Raw genomic sequence first — 18439 nt, 5'->3', positions numbered from 1 at the left:
AACCCCAAGATCACAACCTGAGCCAAAATCAAGAGTTGGATGCTTAACTGACTGTGCCACCTAGGCACCCACAAACCTGTGGGGTTTTTTTTTAATCTACAAAATGGATATAATAGTGCAACTTAGTTCTTAATAGGATTAGATAAGACAACATAGATAAAATGTAGTATCTCATTCTATTGCTCTTTTCACCCTAATTTTCCATGAAAATCCCAGGAAACAATACTTACAACTCTTTTCTTTAGCCCATCTCATTTTGATAATAGCAACCAATTTACTGCTTGTCGTTTGAGAGGCTGTTGGAATCAGGGGACATTTTGTACAGAGAGGTTTCTTTGAAGCTGAATGGAAAGACGGGTGGCCTGGAGAGTCTCAGGCTTCACGGGTTTCCAGTGAGCCTGAGCAAGACTAGTTCTGACAGGCTCGGCAGCTGGAAGTCAGGCTGACCCCAAAAGAAAAGACATTAACTAAAAAATACTCATGGAAGGTAAGTACAAAAACAAATATTTAACAAAATAAGGGACTGTGGGTAAGAGTTCCTACATGAAAGTCTTGGGAGGATACTCTGACCTAGGTACATAATGCAACTGTGAGAACAAACATTTACTTCGAAAAAATAAGTACATGCATCATGATGTTAACATCATGATACATAAAGCCACATACAAAATTAGTGACTATTGTTTTTGGGGGATGGGGTCCTACACACCCATTAAAGATAGCACCACCTCCCTCCCAACCTTACAGCAAAGAATAAGAGAAGAGGCGAGTGGCGTCTCAGGGTCCACACGTTGCTCCTTTCACTCTGGGTATAGGCGCTGAGCAAGACAGCTCTCAGACCGTCATCTGAACCCCAAATTAGACTATTACTCAGTTTCTTCACACACAGAAATGGTAAAAACATCCAAGTGGCCAGCCTCACCAGTGTTCACGGACAGAGTTAGGGCAGACAAAGGATTTTACAACCTGAGCACTCAGTCTCTCCACAGCTTCATTCGGTTCCCTTCTTACCTCACAGGGAAGGGGGCCTTGAAGCACTACGAAGAAGTCATGCCCCGAGTGGTAGTCAATACCAGCAGGAAGGAGAGGAGGCAGGCAACCAGTGTTCTGCCCCGGAAGAGCTGTGGCTGGACGCAGGAGGAAGGGGAAGGGAGGCCGTGGAGGAAAGAGCCTGGGGCTCCCTCCCTAGGAGGCCTCTGCACTGATGTCCTTCCTAGTGAACATGGCTCCTGGGACAGTCTGGCTACTGTGTCACTGAGCCTGCCCACGCCGCTCTTCCAGGCTCTTCAGGGGCTTAGTAACAGGATGACGGTCATAAAAGCAAGTTCCCTAAGGCAGTTTCCAGCTCCAAGATCAGGCATTCCCTGTTAAAAACAGAATCCCTGAAACCGAGCTTTTTGCCTTGGCGGCAACTTCTTCAAGCCCACTTTGAGGCTCTTTTACATATTTGATGACCACAGCCCATCCCCAGTCCAGGGAGCTGTGTCCACAAGATGGTGCTGAGTCCACACCGAGAAATGCTCTTGTGTCCTGGGTAGCTGGTAATCCAGTCCCCCAGAGCGTTCTGAAAATGGGCAGATGAGTAGGCCCGGCTCCAAAATAAATAGGCATTGAGTGTTCTAGGTAACAAAAGGCAGAGAGAGTCTGCTTCTTAGTGGACACTGCACTCTAAGTCATTCTTAATTTGCCACGAACGGCTTCTAGAGATTCTTCAGATCGGAGGTGGGGAGGGCTCCACCCAGCACAGGCATTTCCTCCTCAGAGGAGCAGTTCTCACTGGTAGCAAAGAAGGGGCCCTTAACTGTGGTCTCTGCCCCATGACAGCCCTTTGAAGCTTTACTCTGCATGGCCCCCTCCCTGGGCTAAACATCTCGAATTCCTTCTGCTATCCCACTGCAAAGAGGGTTTTGTACACAAAAGGAGCATTAGATTTGGTCCAAGCCTCTCATTTTGGATGTGAGAAAACTGAGGCACGGAGAAGTTAAATGACTCGCCTAAGAGCTCAGGGTTTGACCAAACCTGGTTGCTAGGCTACTGGTTCCACATGTTTCACTATACTGTGCTCAAAAGGCAGATGCTGGGGCCTGCTTACTAACAGCATGACCACAGAAAGGACCTGACCTCCCTGAGCCTTGGTCTCCTACTCTATAAAATGGAGAGAATACTACACGCCTCACAGGGCATGGGAGGATTAAATGAGAGTATCTGAGCACTCGGCAAGTGCAAATATGAAGCAAATAATAAGTGCTCAATAATTGGTTTTATTTAGGTTATACAGGTTTCTTTTTTTGGCATGGGGTTCTTCTTTTTTCCCTTGTTTCCTTCCTCCTTGGCTTCCAAACTTCCAAGCCTGAATTTTTTAACTGAAGCTCAAAAATTCACTCATTTATTATAACTAAATTTAATCACGTTCATTTTGTTCAACATCTCCAGTGTGTTGGGATATTTTTAGAATGTCACTTCTGTCTTATAATAGATCTACCAATTTCTTTTACGTGTCACACAGATTCACCCTCCGGAAACTTAACAGGTTAAATTCAAGATGGCGAGGTCTGTAACAAAAGGGCAGGACTGTTTTCTGTGCCCACCTCCAGAGAGTGGCAGAATGTGGCTATTCTTCTCAGACACACACACCCCACCCGCGCAGATCATATTTCAAGATCAGGACTTGGAAAATATTTTTCAATCTATCAGAATGAAAAAGATAAAGCTTTGGTTTCATTTTTGAGGAGGAAGGAGGTTGAATCTACACGATGAGGAAGTGACTCTGTAAAGAACAGCTCTGGCTGTGTTAATGCATTAATGTGTTTAGAATCAAGACACTGAGACCTCAGGGTAGGTGAGCTCTTGTGCTGAGATCCAGAAGACTTCTGAGCTGCAGAAAAGAAAAGTTTTACTTGAAAGAACAAGATGTCAAGCTCTGTGGAGTTGAACTGTGGTCCCCAGGCTGGCCCTTGATTTCAGGTAAACCAATGCAAAACCTAAGCAGTTATATTCTCTCAGCTCTGTTGTTTCAGTAAGCATAAGACCTTAATTTTCTAACCACTCGTCTCCCCTCCCACATCCTCCCTAACTAGCTCATGCCATTTGTGTTTCTGGGGCTCAAGACACAGCATCCCCATACTCTGCCCCACTGGGAAACCAGATATCCCACCACTGTTTCAGGGCCCATATTCACTAACCCAGCAGAATACCACCTTTCCCCAACCTGACACTTCTCAAAGGGCAACCTTCTGGACCGAAACATGGGACAAGGCCAAAGACATCCAGCCTTACTCCTGTTTAGCTCCCGACCATTTACAAATCACTTTCATAAAAACCGTTTCATTTTCTTTCTTACAATACCCTGCTGGCTGTGAGATAATATTTCCATTTCAAATATGAAGACACTGAGGCTCGGAAAAATTAAGCCAAAGTCCTAATACCACATATCATGTCATTGTCGAGGCTGGGTTTTCAACCCTGATCTTGTGACTGTGGGTCACAAACTCCTTCTAGCATACTTAAAAGGAAGACTGTATTTATGTGATTCCAAATGTCAGTAAACATAGATCACCATCTCACCCTTTGAGTGGTATATTTAGTAGCTGTGTTTGTTTTATGCCAAATTCAGTCCCAAATGTGTATGTGCCGCTCCAAAGACTACTTAGCAAGAGCTGTTCTGACCAACAGAACCAGTTTTTCCTGACCAGCCGACACACCATTAACACTGCTGGCCAGGTGATCATCCATGCGCTCCATTGTGTTCTCTGCCATCTTGCACTGCCCAATCACACAGCATTTTAATTCATTCTGTCAAATGGGAATGTCAGAGATGATTACTGGGTTAGTTAAATGAATCAATGAGTATGGAGACAGTGGCTAGCAAGTATTCAGTTAGTGGCATCCCATACAGCTACCACAACTACTACCACTTCATTACATTCATTACAGCCAAGTAGAGTTTTGTTTTTTTAACAAGTGTTAGATGAGGTATAAGGCAGCAAGGGCCCAATTATCCAGAAAAGCAGAGACACTATTTTATCCCCTTGGCCTTGTTTAATCCTTTATTTCTTCCTCATTGAGCAACTTCCTGGAGCCCACAGTCTAATGGAAGAGACAGACATGCAGACAAACAGCTCTCTGTGATGATCACAGCAAGTGCTCCAGCAAGTGTGCCCAGGACTCTGGAAGACCCAGCTTTAAATGGAGTTCGAGGAAGGAGAGTCAGGGGGAGAGAATTGGAACCAAGTCTTCAAAGACAGGGAGAATTTCTTTGGAAGCCAAGAGAGAAAAACCTCTAGTCCAGGCAGAGGTCTAAGCAAAGGCAAGGCGGTGTGAGACCGAACGACACCCTGAGGGACTGGCAAAGAGGTGGGGATGGCTGCTGCACAGGCTGTGGGGAGGGCCTGATGAAGATGCAGAGGGAGAGACTGGCAGGAACTGAGCTGTCAAGAGTTTTGAATGTTACCAAGACACTGGATTTTATCCTCTGGTCCAGAAGTTCTCAACCCTAAACTGCACACTGGATCACCCATGGGAACTGGAGAAAGAACCAACATTAGGCTCCAACCGGAGATTCTGATTTGTTTGGTCTTGTGTGAATACTGGGTATGGCGATTTAAAAACAAAAAACAAAAACAAAACTCTCCAGATGATTCTAATGAGTAGTCTGGACACTGGTGAGTCATTTAAAAGATTTTAAGCAGGAATCATTTGGCAAGTTTGCAAACAGATCATTCTGGGAACCATTTGTTGAGAAGGATGTCTGGAGGGAGTCTAGTGAGAAGGCAAAAAGAAGGTGGGGAATGAACAGATTTGAGAGAGAAAGATTTGAGAGCTATCTGGATATAAGAACCAACTCACTGGAAATCAGGAGAGAGGGAAGAATGAAGGTTGATAGCCCAGTTCCATTACCTGATGTCCCACTGGCAGGTAGGGAACTGGATAAAAGAACTGGTTTGGGAGGAGGATAATGAAGTCTGTGCTCCCTGAGGAGCCTGTGGGAAATGCAGGTGGTGCCCTCAATCAACAGGCATCCCAAATAGACCTTGCTGCTGAAAGGAAGCTGGGCTGAAGATACAGATGTGCACTGCACAGACACATAGGAAGTGGTCGAGAACACAGGCAGGGGAAGGATCCAAGGAAGGTAGAGTGGATGGACAGAAGGAGCTGTGGGAATACCACTACCGAGGGGTAAAAGATATATTGGAATCACCCAGTGGCCCTTATTAAAACTTTAGTTTCTGGATGCCACCCCACACTGACAGCATCTGAATGGCCAGGGGTAAAGCCCCAGAAATCAATTTTTAATAAGTTCCTAGGCATTTCTGAATCCAGACTAGGAATGGACATTGTTATCAGCTGCCTAATAATGCTGTAACAGGTTACCACAAATGTGGTGACTTAACAACATCAGAAATTTATTCTCTCACATTTCTGGAGGCTGGAAGTTTGCAATCAAGGTGTCATCAGGGACGTGCTCTTGCTGAAGACTGGAGGAGTGCTCCCTGCCTTTTCCAGCTTCTGGTGATTCTAGGCAGTCACTGATTGGTTTGGTCACTCCAATCTCTGCCTACATGTTCACAGGGCCTTCTCCTCCTTCTGTGTTGCTCCTCCATATGTTTACAAGGCCCTTTGTCTTTGGATTAGGGCCCATCCCACAATCCAGGATGAACTCATCTCAAGATCCTTAACTAACATATATCTGCACAGACCCTTTTTCCAAGTAAGGTTATATTCACATAATGGCGATATGAATGTACCTTTTGGGGGCTACCATTCAACCTACTACAGACAGCATGGCAACAACTCTGGATAAGTGGAGAGGGAACTGAGATCCAGAGCTCCAAGCTAAGTTCCCTGACAGAGCCGGGAAGAGGAGGGAGTAAAGAGGAAGAGAGAGGGCTGGTGCGGGGACTAAGATCTACAGCTCCACCTCCAAGTCTTATGCTGCCCAAGGGACCCCGGGTCACTCAGTATGCAGGGCACAACGCCATCTGAAAGCATCATGCAGACTGGAAAAAATCACCCCACTCACAAATTAACAAAGACCATGGTACCCTCAAAACCCAGGTGAAAGCTTTGAAAGGCTGAAAAGGCTTTCCATTAACTCACTTTCTAAACTAATCTGATAGGAAGTTAGGATTTCATCTCTAAGATATTGTGGCCATTTTGTCCCCACCACCCTAGTAGCTCCCAGTCCAGACAAGTCACCAAGGCGGCACTGGTTACTGGGATTGGTTATTTCTATTCTTCAGAATGTTTCCATAGGAGCAGGCAAAACTCTCAGTCACCAACATTAAAGAAGGTTCAGTTATACCTCCCTTCTCATACCTCCTAGAGTCCCCCAGTCCTTGCTGAGAGCCCAGCACTCCCTGTTGTCACACTGCTACATGTTCCAGCACCGTAGTCCTAAGTTACAATGACATGTGTCACTTCCCTGACACATGAAGGTTTTCTGGCCTCTTACCACAGGAACTTCCCTTCTTGGCAACACGGTTTGCATGGCCTAAGAGCCGTGGCGGGTGGGTAAGGTGAAAAGGAACCAGGTGCTATGTTCAGGTTAAAGTCACAGCCAGGGGACACTAGCCTCCAGAATCAGATTCCTAGCGTGGTCAAAACCACCCCATCACACATCTTGACGGTATGATGTAAAAGGTACATCTCCCAGCCCCTACCCCCTAAGACCATCCTGAAGTATCTCCAGGCTAGCAAACCCATAAGGGCCAATCTCTCTGCAAGTCCGTCCCTGGGCTTCACCACACCACCTAGAGCAGTGTTCCCCATGCACCAATGTGCACGAGTCAGCTGGGCAGCTTGCGAGGCTTTCTGACGCAGTGAGTCACGTCGGTGTGATCTGTCTTCCTTTACATCAGGGTGGAGAGAGTTGATGTACATGGCTGAGTTGAAGGTTTAAGAAAACCAAGTCCCCTTACCTGCTGGTGAAATGATAACTATAATGGTGAGGATGATAATGCCAATGACAATGAGAGCTAATATTTACTAAGCACATTCTACACATGAGGCCCTGTGCTAAAGTGCTTTATTGACACTAAGGCTCAGCTCCAAGAGCCCTAAGGAAAACAGGAATGGTACAAAGAAATTGAGAAAAGAGGCAAGGCATTGTAAATTCCAGAATGTGCAGAAGGTGAGTAAGTGTCAACAGAGACAGAAGCCAGTTCTCACACTGTGCCCATTTGGGACTAGTTAGGAAATGGCTAACTGCTTGATATTTCAGAAAGCATCTTTGGGCCGAGCCAGTCACACCAGAGACTAGATATATGGCAAAATGCCTGCTGTCCTTCACTGCCACCCCATGGCCCAATGCCAGCCAGATTAGCCTCTGCAGTGTTCGCTCCATTCCGCTACCTTGGGGCACCATGTCTGAACAGGGAGGGGCTTCCTTTTGTGAATTCTTCCTGTTCTAGCCTGAGATGGGCACATGGAGCACTGAGCAGCTTAATCAAGGCTGCTGTGTCTGATGTCTCTCCAGATGTCCTTGGATATACATGCTGTGTTTTGCAGCTGATTCTACTGACAAATCGCTTGGCCTGTATAACATGGATACAGTTTATCTCCAAAGTGGCTCCCTTATTTGCTGTGACATGAAGAAGGTTCAATGACCATGACTTTTCCTTGGGATGCGTCTTGGAGAACTTCAAGCCCAACACTCTGCAGGAAAAGACTGGGCAGGCTGCCACCAAGGAAATGCAGACTGGTGGGCTGAGTCAGACGGTGTGGCTCTCTGACTGGCAGGCAGGCAGTCCAGAGGGCGGATTCAGCCTGCAGAGATGTTTCATCTGGCCCTACAGTAGTTTAAAAAAATGTCATGCCACCATTTTGCCATTCCATCTTCTTATACCCAGCCCACATTGAACATTCACATTCTCTTCCTGTCCCTCTATATACCTTTAGGCCCTAATCTATAATAATGTAAGTATAAACCACTTCTAAGTTTTATTTTGCCTACAACATCTGTCTCTGTACAGTGATTCATTGTCCTCCTAAAATTTATGTGATGAGGTATCAGTATTTAAGCTTCCAAAACTATTGAAGTATTCTATCTTAATGAGGGACAGGTGGTGAGAAGCCATGACATGGAATATATTTGGGTTGCAGAATATTTCTTCAGGATTCCTCTGGTTTGTTCATGCCCGTGTGGAAAATTTCTTAATATACGAATCCTAGGGGACACAGCGGCAGAGAACAAACTCTTCACTTTGCTCCAAAAGTCGCTTTAACCCTAAGGTCAGCTTGAGCTCCACAAAATCAGATTCATACTCTTGGGAAGCACCCAGCTTTCCTTTTCCAAAGAGGCTCTGTGCTCATCGTTAGCAGATGATGTGGTGAGGGACACAATCACTGCTGAGAATGCATAGGCCTTCACAGGTAGCTCCTTACTGTGTCAGAGTATTTTGGACGATACCACGCTTCACCACTGTGTCACACAAGTAACAATTCCAAAAACTAGACCACGGAAATGCAGTCTGGACAACCTAGCAGTCTGGGCTTCAAACAATGGGATCAACACAATAAAACACATGCCCCAAGATCACAAGTGTCTCTAGGGAATCTCTGCGAACTTCTCAGGAGAACAATGGTGGTCAAGCTGAGGAAGCAGCTTCTGCTCTAGAGACCCTGGGGATGCAGAGTTGATCCTTTTGGCCTCTGGTGCTGGTCCGGGGCCTCTCGGAGGCTGCTGATGCTCTTGCCCTGTTCTGCCCCACTTCCTCCCCACTGTCAATAAATAGCCCATGGTTCCCAGTGTGTTCCCCCTCTGGTAGATGCCAAGGCACAGAGGTCATGTTCACAGACCTGAGATCTCATATATTCGAGGCCACATACATATGTCCCTTGCACACACACTTCCTCCTGCCGTGTTTTCCATCATTTCTCTTCCCCCTCCCATTTTTCCAGTTTGAAGCCACTGCTGGCAACACGGCAATCTCTGGAGTGAGGCCAGGCATGGCAGCACAGATCCCCGAGGCAGCCTGGGATTGCTAAACAGTCACCTCCTCCCAGGGTCCAGGAGATACAGGTGACTGGCAGAGCTGTCAGGCAAGCCCATGGGGAGGTCAGATGAACAGCTAGAGGCAGAAGAGCTTCTGTGCTGTGGAAATGCTGCAAAAACCCTGGCCCTTCAGAGATGGACACACAGCACTTTAAACAAAAGAAAGTGCCTGGGGGAAACTGGTTGAGGGAAAAGGCAGGAGGAGGGAAGACTAGGAAAGGAACGGAGTCTCAGGGAGCTTCTTCCAATTTCACTCCAAAAGACATGACACTGACGCAGAAGGAAGGTTTCTGGCAGTAGTCAGGTATCCAAATAGTTACCCTACTCACCTGTTAGGCTGAAAGTATCTGGGGGGCGTTTGGGGGGTAGGGGGAAACCAGGAGCAATCACAGCAATAAATAAGCTGTCTAAACTAAAAAAAAAAAAAAAAAAAAAAAAAAGTGAAAATCCCCCAAACAAACCCAAAGCTACTGCAGATAAAAACCCATAGTAGGCTGTTTAAAAAATTATGCTTTTAAATATACTGATCTAAAAAAAATCTGAAGAACCGGCTGCTCTGAGAACAGCTCGAGTTTCTGCTTGTGCTTTCATTTTAGAAAACAAATGCTCAGAGACTCCACGGTGGGAGGAGCCTCTCACAGGGATTCAAACTCACAGAAAATGGCCACCGGGTTTAGAAGCCTGAACACAACAAACAGGACATGCAAGGGACCTTCTGGGACTACACAACACCCACCTTCCACGACAGTAGCTGTCTAGAGGCAGATACAACCTTTTTTTCTGACCAGTAACATAAATCAAGGCCTCCAAAGGATTTGTTTGCTGAACACCATAATGACTAATCACCCGACTTTTTTTTTTTTATCCTCCCTAAGCAAGGGAACCTCACGGGGCGAAGAAATAGGTCATCTTTAATGTAAGGTAGCATTGAGGATTGGAGGTAAGACTCCCATCTAAACGTCATTTAAAAAAAAAAAAAAAAGGTTTCAAAAAGTATTTCCTAAAATAGAGACGCACGAATCACCTTATCAGAAACTCATAACAATAAATAGAAGAGAAAGTCTTAAAATAGATGATTCAAAAGTGGCAAAAAGTTCTTGAGTGATTTCCTGAAAATGTCAAAACCAAAACCAAATATGAAGAATGTTAAATATACAACAAAACAGGGTAGGAGACTCACCCTGCAGTGCACATTCATTTAGGAAAACGTGTGTTTCCCAGGTAATCAGTGGTGCTTCCGTGCACAAAGGCAACTTAGAGTGCAGTAGCTAAAGAAACTCCAGAACTGCTAGACCTCAGAAGGACAAAATTTAAAGGTCAGATTCTTTTTTAAACCCTATTTAGCACAGCACTCAGGGTAGGCCATTTCTCTAACGTCTGAGTAAAATCCTTTTTGGGGCTTCGTGTCCCTGCTACTTACTATTTTCTTCATCTATCCTAGTGTCTTCTGCTTCCTCAGGGTGGGCCTCCTGTGAAAGCACAAATGGAACTCCCCCTTAGTCCAAGGGAAGGGTGGAACACGCTGCACCAGGCACGGGTCTGCGGCAGGCACCCGGGAGGCACGTATGGCTTTGGCTCCCATGAGACAGTCAGCTGCTTCCACCCACCAGCATAAAGACAGCAGGGAACTCTGAGAAGCCTTGCTCTCAGAGCTTGTGTCAGGGGCTTCAAGACCAGAATAAGCCGGTAGAAGCAGGGACAGACCAGAATGCTGAGTAGATATTGTTTTTTCTTTTCTTTTCTTTTTCTTTTAAGATTTATTTTAGTGAGAGAAAGAGAACACGAGCAGGGGGAGAGGCAGAGGGAGAGAGAGAATCCCAAGTACACTCCCATCCAGGGCTCCATCCCACCACCTTACAAACAAAATCTGGAGACCATGATCTGAGCCAAAATCAAGTCAGATGGCCCAAACAATTGAGCCACTCAGGGGCCCCTCCTAAGTAGACTTTTTAAAAAGGAAATCCTCCTCTTTGGGTCTAGAAGAGAATCGGCCTTCTAACAGAGCTAATCAGAAATCTCTATGCCTACATGAACACGTATATAAGTTTGGGGAGACTGCAATTCCAGATGTGGTGGGTCTCTCTTGCCTGGCAAAGTAATAAATTTGGTTTTGTTTTTACTGAATTGGTGGTCTTATTATCTAATCGTAATCAACTCTACAAATAATCAGAAGTTGTTCTAACTCATGAACAGGAAAAGTAGCACAAACAAAATGGGGCCTAGAAACAATATCCAACTCACAAAGCAGGAAGGAAGTGACAGCTCATATCTATCTCACCTTGCACAAAGCCTGCCTTCATGGATTGCTGAAATAACCCCAGGATGTTCCTCCAGGATTTAAACAGCCACTGGATTTCTCATGAAAATGCAGCCTGGGATAAACACACAGCATAAAAGTGGCCAGCAAAAACACAAGCATACCAGTGGCCAGTGTGAGCTGGGTCTTCCTCTCTGTGTTCTTCAGAAAATTATTTAATTCCTCTCAAAACTAAATTATTTTATAGCTTAGAAATCTGCATTGAAGAGAGAAAAAAGTGCTTTATTTAAAAAATAGGAAACGCCTCCTGCCTCTCCCAGTTTTAAAAGACCTTTTCTTGACTGTTTTACTTTATTTTATACATTTTTAAAGATTTTATTTATTTATTTGACACAGAGAGAGAGAAAGAGAGGGAGGGAGATTACAAGCAGGGGAAGTGGCAGGCAGAGGGAGAGGGAGAAGCAGGCTTCCTGCGGACCAAGGAGCCTGATGCAGGACTCTGTCCCAGGACCCTGGCCAGGGTCATGACCTAAACCAAAGGCAGATGCTTAACTGACTGAGCCACCCAGGTGGCCCTCTCGATTACTTTCATTGACGAGAATCCAAGTGGTCAGCAGGATGGAATTTTTGCATCACGGTGTCCAACTGTATACTAAAAGTCCAGCTGCCATTCTTGTTCACTCTCTCCAACAGAACAGCCTCCGCCCCTCTTTAAGCTTTGCTTGCTGCCTGCCTTCTTCTGCTCTCCTAATCACTTGCCTTAAGACAGGCCTTGCCTGCTTCTGTAGACAGTGTACCAGAATGGGATTTTAGACACGGGGTTCTATTCCCAGTTTGCTACTACCTGTATGATTTTGAGTAAATCCTATGATGTCTCCTTATCTAGAATGTGAGTAGCTGGTTTGGACTAGTTTATTTTTACGGTTCTTTCTAGCCACAAAATTTGAAAACCACAATTCCCTACCTTCCATTCTGCTATCTTTTGATTGATTGCTAGCCAGTCTCAATCTTTTGGTAAGAATCCTAATTTCCTCCAAAACAAATAATCTCTCATCCTTAAATTCACACACTTTCCTCAAGAGTATATAAGGTAAAAGCAGAACCCAAAGACTGGCTGGTATTAGTCTATCTATGAGAAGAGTTGGAGGGCACTCTGAAATCAGGACCCCTGGCTGACCTCAAACATGGAGTTAACTCTCATCCCACCTTTCCACCTGCTTGTTCCAGCACCTCTGCTTTTCTCCTAGAGAAGGAACAGAATTATTGCATCTTAGAGCTAGAAGAAGCCTTGGTTACAGACGAGGAAACCAAGCCATCAGTTACATGACTTTCCTTCCCAAGATCGCCCAGTGGGTTGCCGGCACAAGTCCCAGGCCTCCTGGCTGATCTGGTCTCTCACACCACGCTATTTTGTATCTCCTCCCCCAAACTCTCTCTGCAGGGCTCTGGGCTCTTTCCCTCTCCCCACTGCAGCCTTCCTCAAGGCCGCAGAGGGTCATCAACAAACACTTGCTGAGCACCTCTGGGCTATCCCCCAAAAAACAGTTCTAAACTTTCAACTGGCACAGTAACTCTAGGAACACTGAGCCCTGCATAGGGACAGTAACAGCTATGACAAGACACAAATTGATGGGTCTCACCAGTGTAGAAATTCACCGGTGTTCTCATTTTAAAAGGAAAGCTTGCAGCAACATGTAGACTGTACATACAGATAGGTCGGGGAGATCAGGAAGCCCCATGAGTTGGGGGTCCTGATCTGGTTCTCGGCACATAGCTGATATTCACTGAACAATTTTGGGAAGTTTGCACATTAGCTTTGCTCCACCTGCTTTTTGTCAAAATTTCTGAGGTTACAGTGATATCAGGGACAAGGCTCTCTGAGTCTCTAAGCTAAAATCAGGAACAGGGATCTACTTCATATTCTATATATGTGACTGGGGAAATAACACGGGGTATGGAGAGAAGAGGCTGGACTTTGTAGTCAGACCCCAGAATATGAAAACCTTATTGGCTGCATTACTGAGCCTCTTTGCCTCAACTTCCGTCACACCAAGTTATTCTGACATTCTCCTAAGATGGCTGAAATAATGCACATAAGGCACAGAATTCACTTCATGAAGGTTGCTCTGTCCTCTCCCCTTGGGCATGATGGGAGTAGACAGAAATTCTTATTTCTTGGAAGGCTCCAGGCCACTGGCATCCTCCAAAAGAAGCAAACCATCAATGGAATGCCAACAATGTTATAAGAGGACTCGGTATAATTTAAAAAATATATTCCCGTTATCTGATTTTTAAATTTCGTACAGGGAATATAAAGCACAATTCAATAAGAACAAGTCAAATATGTTTTATATTCTCCATACACAGCTTAAATATCAAGGACATATATGATGTCTCAATCCTTTCCTGTGAACAAGTGAGGAAGAGGACTAGCACTAGGAGAATAGGGTCAATTATCTTCTCATTTAAGAAATGAGGTTGGGACAGATGAGCAATGTGAACAGGCCTAAAAATTCTACCATGCCAAGATGCAGACAGGCAGAGAAACGTAATCAAGTAGCAGAGATGTCTACCAGCCAGAGGACACTGAGTCAGAAAACTGTATCCAGATATACTTCAATGGCATCATGGAGCAATGCTGCTGCCATTAATGTATTATTTGTCGCAACACTTAAAGTTACATTGTTTTTGCAAACTCTGGGCACAGGGACAGGGTGTCCCCATTGATCCTCCAGGAAGAGAAGCTGATCTGGGGGCTGCATGTCACCTGGTATTGCTGTGGGCGTGCTGTAGCCGGAGATGGTGGGGGGTGAGAATCCTGGCATGCCTCCACTGCCTGGGGCTCAGCTGTTTTTATCTTATTACAGATACAATCCACAAACGTTAACAATACAAATATAAAACACTGGGGCACAGACCTCTCTCTGATAGAAACTGGGTTCGTATTCAGCATATTGAGGCTCAGGTTTGCCCCCTCCTCTGCTTCCTAGAAACTGGTACTTGTTAATCCTCATCTTGAACTGCCTGTTTCAAATGAAGATTCCCAGGCCCTCCTCCAAACCTACATCCCCAGAATCTCTGGATTTCGGGCCTTTTAATAAGGCCTGCTTTAATAAGTTCCCCAGGTGGATTCTTATCCATATTAAGTTGCCAGTCAGTTGAATTATCACGGGATAGATTAGCTATAGCTGGAGGAATGCTCTTTCTTTGATAAAATCAACACATTAAAATGAGTCATAAAGATAAGTCTTTGTGTATAGATGCATATTACACAGAAATTTACTGATACAAAGTTGTAAGGGGAAGGGAATCAACATTTACTAACTTCCTACTACAGTACAGATCCTGACCAAATTATATATCACTCAATCTTCAAAATAACCTTATTTGAGTTATAGATAGGAAAAGTTAGGCTTAGAGAGAGAGAAACTTTTCTGAAGTCACAAGCCTGGAAAATGGCCTGGTGAGGTTGTGAAACTAGATTTATCTGACCCCAGTCTTCTCATTCCATTGTATTAAGCTCATATGTCCATGAAAACACACACACACACATGCACACACACTCTTCCTCCCTTTCTCTCTCACACATACATATATCATATAATAGCCATTTAGTAAAGGGCAAAGGAATTAAATTACTTTTAGCAAACCTCTTGCATCAACAGAAATGTAGTTTTTTTTTTTTTTTAAAGATTTTATTTATTTATTTGACAGAGAGAGAGATCATAAGTAGGCAGAGAGGCAGGCAGAGAGAGAGGAGGAAGCAGGCTCCCTGCTGAGCAGAGAGCCCGATTCGGGACTCAATCCCAGGACCCTGAGATCATGACCTGAGCCGAATGCAGCGGCTTAACCCACTGAGCCACCCAGGCGCCCAGAAATGTAGTTTTTAAAGGACTATCAACAGATATTCTTTGGTCCGTCTGCTCAAAACAGAATTAAGTGCACAACTACTATGGAAACCACATTTAACAGCTGGAATTTTAGTAATCAGAAGTGTTTTGGGGGGCTAGCTAGGGTCAAATTTAACAGTGATTCTTGATTTTTCCAAGCTACAAATTCTTGAAAATGAAGCCGTTTAATATTCATTGTACAAGTCATATTACCACAAAAGGAAAAGCGCCAATAACCATGATCTAGCCCTTGTCAATCCAATGGCATCCTCTGCCCAGCCCCTACCCCCACCCCAACCAGAAGTCTGACACTTCCGGCTCCCTCCACTGGGAAACCCCTTCTGCTGGCTGCTGCAGTCCTGCTCTCTTGCAGGTCTTCCTTGCTCTCTTGCCAGATTTCTCTCTAGGTACTCGCTAGGTCCTTCCTTCTCTTAAGGCTCCATCCACAACGTGTGCCTCCCTGTACTCACTCTCTAGAAAATCTTTTCTCCCACCTCTTGACTTTTTCTTGTATCCTAATGACTCCTGAGCTAGTTCAGGCCTTCCTCTGTGGCATAAAGCCCCCTGAGGACTGTTACCACCTCAAACTCAGCACCTCTTAAGTGTAGCTCCTCACCCACCTCTGAACTTTCCCTTACTGGCAGCACTACTGTGGAAAGCTCTGGGCAGCCTTAGCTATTCCTTCTCTGCTGAGAAGTCAGACTGTGTTCTTTCCTTTGCATTTGTTCCTTTCCCATTTCATTGCTATCACCCATTTCAGGCCTTGTCCTCCCACACTCTCACCTTTCCCTGATGGACTTTGGGAGCTTTCTAACTGGTCTCCCTGTCTCTGGTTTCTGCCCTGCCTTTCCTCCCGATCGATCTTCCCATGAGCTACTCACAAGACCGTGCCCCTGATGCATAGCTGGGACTCCCCCCTGTTCAAATATATTCAATGACTTCTCTTGGTTTAGTGCATTCCTATTTCCCAGCTGGACATACAAGACCATTATTGTTTACCACTGAATGTCCTCAGTTTTATTTCCCACTTGATGCCTATCTAGGCCAGTTCTAACTCATTTGGACTCACTACCTTTCCCTGAATGTGGTCCATGCGCTCTTGTTCTCCTCCTATTCTTCCTATCTGAAATGTCTTCTCTCCATCTCTCTCTCTTTTAAATGATTTACTTATCTTGTTTAAAAACTTTTTTATTTATTTGAGAGTGAGAGAGAGTATGAGGGCATGCATGAGCAGGAATGGAGGGCTGGAGAGGAGGGGCAGAGGAAGAGGAGAAGACGACTCCTTGCTCACCAGGGGCCCAGATGCTGGGGCTTGGTCCCCGGACCCTGAGATCATGACCTGAGCCGAAGGCAGACACTTAACTGACTGAGTCACCCAGATGCCCCTATTTATTTACTTTAAAGCGGGGTGTGGACAGAGGTAGAGGAGAAACAGAGAATCTCGAGCAGATTCCATGCTGAGCATGGAGCCTGACGGGGAGCTTGATCTCACAACCCTGAATTTATGTCCTGGGGCTCAATCTCATGACCCTGAGATCATGACCTAACCCGAAATCAAGAGTTGGATGCTTAACTGAGCTACCCAGGAGCCCCTTCTCCCTATCGTTTTTTGGAAACTCTACATTCTTCAAGGACTTGCTTATTAAATGCCTTTTCTCAAGGAAGAATCCCTTGACTCCTAAAGGTAAAAGAGACCTCTTCCTTTTTACTACCTTTTTAGGCATTTACCACACAGTATTCTGCATATGTTATTTCCTCATCTACGTAACAGGGTCTGAGAGGGAAGGAACCAGATCTTTTTGCTGCTAAATTCTTTGCTTTCTCTAGCACAATGACGTACTCATGTAGGCACTCAATAAATATTTGCTGTATAACATTTATAGAACTCCTAGAAGTTTACAGAGCACATTCACATTCAACATCTCATTTGTTCTCTTTGAAGTTAAGTTTATTACCAGCAGCATTCAAGACTTACAAACTGATACCTGTTGCTTAATGCAATTATTGTAGCTATCACTAACTCTGTACTCTGTAAATTAAAGTATCTCTTAAATTGCTTTACCTTTGAACACTTCTAGCCCTGGGTAGCCTACCAAGCTAGAAGAAGAGAGCATTTCAAGTTAAAGAAAGCCCCCTTGCCAAACTGCTTTATGTCTACTGGTTAAGCATATAGATAAAAGACCTCTAAAAGCAGGTGACAGTAATAGCAAAATCAAAATTTAAAGGAGAAGAAATTCTTTTCTTTTTTTAGGGGGAAGGTAGGGCAGAGGGAAGAGTGAAAGAGGGAGAACTCACAACCCCGAGATCAACCTAAGTGAAAACTAAGAGTTGGATGCTTAACTGACTGAGCCACCCAGGTGCCCCAAGAAGAAATTCCTTTCTTAAGATTTCAAGATTTTTAAAAAGATCTCTATATCCTTTATGGGTCAATCGTGAACTTCCTTGCAGCTGATATTCTAGTATGTTAACAGCAGCAAATCTCTAACAGTTGGAAAAATAATTCCTTGCTAGGAGACTGAACATAATTAATATCATGATTGTAAAAAGAAAGTATGTTTGATCTTGAATACCCAAGTGCCTTGTAGGAGTTTCATATACATTTGTTGAGTGAACAAGTCCATGAATTAATTCAGAGAAGACACTATTGTTTATAAGTTGAAAATATCAGTTTTAGTAGCTGGTTGGAAGTATAGGTTAAATTTGAAAAACAACAACAACAACAACAAAAAATTGCATGGAAAGGCAAGAGCTGTGACATGTCAGCTACTCAGGTCTCTTCCTCTAAGAGATCCTACGCTGACTGCTGGAAAGGCAGGTGAAGGAGGGGGGTAACATCAGGTACTGCCCAGCTGACTACCTTTGGAGTTTAGGCTGCAAAGTTTAGGGCCAGCACTTTGCCTTGAACTTTGTTGTCCTAGCTTTGTGCTTTGCATACGAAATGTGCACCACACATACAGTATGAGATATAAAGCTCCCTATGATCTGTCTGCATGCTCACATTTTAATCCTTCACATCTGTTCTTCTTTACCTTGTAGGGGTATTGTGAGGAGTAAATTTAAAAAAAAAAAAAAAGATAGAGCATTTTGCTGGGCTGTCAGTTCTTGTCTATATAAACTGCCACTGTCCTGAGGTGGGGGTGGAGGCTCTTCACATGTGTACTCTCAGGGCCTAATGTGGTGCTCCCCCTCCAGCAGCCCCAGCTGGCTACATGACTGAGCAGCAGATATGCGGGTGTAGTCCTGCCTCCGCCCCAGCCCACTGGGTCAGCCTGAAGAGCCATCTAACTAGCCTCAATGGTG

The 18439-nt window shown here is 44.7% G+C and overlaps 1 protein-coding gene across 20 annotated transcripts in view; it reads right to left on the bottom strand.

Moving 5' to 3' along the window:
• The window catches only part of ZBTB38 (zinc finger and BTB domain containing 38), a 134616-nt gene that overhangs the window by 26411 nt on the left and 89766 nt on the right, over positions 1-18439 (bottom strand). The gene's annotated exons all lie outside the window — the stretch shown is intronic.

Source organism: Mustela nivalis, assembly GCF_964662115.1.
Source record: "Mustela nivalis genome assembly, chromosome: 1".
NCBI lineage: Eukaryota > Metazoa > Chordata > Mammalia > Carnivora > Mustelidae > Mustela > Mustela nivalis.
This window is presented reverse-complemented; position numbering and strand designations above follow the sequence as displayed.